Source organism: Anopheles merus, unplaced genomic scaffold (assembly GCF_017562075.2).
Source record: "Anopheles merus strain MAF unplaced genomic scaffold, AmerM5.1 LNR4000422, whole genome shotgun sequence".
In the NCBI taxonomy this organism is placed as follows: domain Eukaryota; kingdom Metazoa; phylum Arthropoda; class Insecta; order Diptera; family Culicidae; genus Anopheles; species Anopheles merus.
In genome coordinates this window covers 5,001-7,500 of record NW_024428002.1, presented here as the reverse complement: position 1 = coordinate 7,500, position 2,500 = coordinate 5,001, and the positions used below count along the sequence as shown (strand labels likewise).

The following is a 2,500-nucleotide window of genomic DNA, read 5'->3' as shown; positions in this document are numbered from 1 at the left end:
AGCGCAACGCCGTGTATGGGCCACATGAGTTACAGCGACTTAGCTTTCCGAATCCCTAGACGAGCCGACTTTAGCCTGGAGAGTAGACTGCCGGTGGCCATCGGGAACGACGTAGCATTAGTTCGAACCATGCGGCTTGACACACACCACAAACCCTACGCATCAAACACCACCAACACGAAACGCATCCAACATACGCTCGAGAGTGTCCACTTTCAACGCCCGAGGACCCGCAGACGGGGACCAAGCACGTCATTATGCACAGCGACCGCCCAGTGCGTCGGATGACCCGGGCACCTTCGCGGACGGCCACTGTAGTTAACTAAATGAGACTTTGGTAATTAGTAGGCACTCAAGAATGTGTGCATCGGTCGGGATTAAACGTCCGATGCGCCATATGCGTTCAACTTATCAATGTTCATGTGTCCTGCAGTTCACATTATGACGCGCATTTAGCTGCGGTCTTCATCGATCCATGAGCCGAGTGATCCCCTGCCTAGGGTTTAAAGAGTGCCTTTCGGCGCCGAGTGGCGTAACCGCGTTCAAAGTTTGGTATGCAACACACTCGACCTGCAACAATGGGTTACTCAAACTTGTACAAGTACAAGTGTTGTCTCTTACGAGACGTCTTGATATGCTCTCTACAAAAGCGTGCGCTAGAGTAGGTACAAATTAATGCACGTCCCAGATAGTGACGATCTCTGGGAGGAAGAACCTTAAGGAACTTCCCGCACACATCAAGACTAGGGTTTGGGCGTGTCCATGCCGGCGCCGAGTACAAGTTACCGCGTTCAAAGTTTGGTAAGCAGCGCACTCGACCTCCAACACAACACGTCCCGTGTCTTGATATGCTCTCTACAAAAGCGTGCGCTAATGCAGGTACAAATTAATGTACGTCCCAGATAGTGACGATCTCTGGGAGGAAGAACCTTAAGGAACTCCCCGCACATATCAAGACTTATAGGTGAGAACGGCCAATCACCTATTTCTCTTAGTAAAACTCACAACTCATTCCTTGGGTTTGGAAGTGTCCATGTCGGTGCCGAGTACAAGTTACCGCGTTCAAAGTTTGGTAAGCAGCGCACTCGACCTCCAACATAACCCTTCACGTCTTGATATGCTCTCTACAAAAGCGTGCGCTAATGCAGGTACAAATTAATGTACGTCCCAGATAGTGACGATCTCTGGGAGGAAGAACCTTAAGGAACTCCCCGCACATATCAAGAATTATAGGTAACGCTGCCAATTACCTGTTTCTCTTAGTAAAACTCACAACTCATTCCTTGGGTTTGGAAGTGTCCATGTCGGTGCCGAGTACAAGTTACCGCGTTCAAAGTTTGGTAAGCAGCGCACTCGACCTCCAACATAACCCTTCACGTCTTGATATGCTCTCTACAAAAGCGTGCGCTATGTAGGTACAAATTAATGTACGTCCCAGATAGTGACGATCTCTGGGAGGAAGAACCTTAAGGAACTCCCCGCACATATCAAGACTTATAGGTAACGCTGCCAATTACCTGTTTCTCTTAGTAAAACTCACAACTCATTCCTTGGGTTTGGAAGTGTCCATGTCGGTGCCGAGTACAAGTTACCGCGTTCAAAGTTTGGTAAGCAGCGCACTCAACCTCCAACATAACCCTTCACGTCTTGATATGCTCTCTACAAAAGCGTGCGCTAATGTAGGTACAAATTAATGTACGTCCCAGATAGTGACGATCTCTGGGAGGAAGAACCTTAAGGAACTCCCCGCACATATCAAGACTTATAGGTGAGAACGGCCAATCACCTATTTCTCTTAGTAAAACTCACAACTCATTCCTTGGGTTTGGAAGTGTCCATGTCGGTGCCGAGTACAAGTTACCGCGTTCAAAGTTTGGTAAGCAGCGCACTCGACCTCCAACATAACCTTCACGTCTTGATATGCTCTCTACAAAAGCGTGCGCTATGTAGGTACAAATTAATGTACGTCCCAGATAGTGACGATCTCTGGGAGGAAGAACCTTAAGGAACTCCCCGCACATATCAAGAATTATAGGTAACGCTGCCAATTACCTGTTTCTCTTAGTAAAACTCACAACTCATTCCTTGGGTTTGGAAGTGTCCATGTCGGTGCCGAGTACAAGTTACCGCGTTCAAAGTTTGGTAAGCAGCGCACTCAACCTCCAACATAACCCTTCACGTCTTGATATGCTCTCTACAAAAGCGTGCGCTATGTAGGTACAAATTAATGTACGTCCCAGATAGTGACGATCTCTGGGAGGAAGAACCTTAAGGAACTCCCCGCACATATCAAGACTTATAGGTAACGCTGCCAATCACCTGTTTCTCTTAGTAAAACTCACAACTCATTCCTTGGGTTTGGAAGTGTCCATGTCGGTGCCGAGTACAAGTTACCGCGTTCAAAGTTTGGTAAGCAGCGCACTCGACCTCCAACATAACACTTCACGTCTTGATATGCTCTCTACAAAAGCGTGCGCCTATGTAGGTACAAATTAATGTA

At 47.6% G+C, this 2,500-nt stretch overlaps 1 non-coding gene across 1 annotated transcript; it reads right to left on the bottom strand.

Moving 5' to 3' along the window:
• Positions 1-346: 346 nt before the first annotated feature.
• LOC121602366 lies at positions 347-504 on the bottom strand. Its single transcript, XR_006006358.1, has one exon. It is a non-coding gene; the product is annotated as a 5.8S ribosomal RNA (ribosomal RNA).
• Between the last annotated feature and the right edge of the window lie 1,996 nt (positions 505-2,500).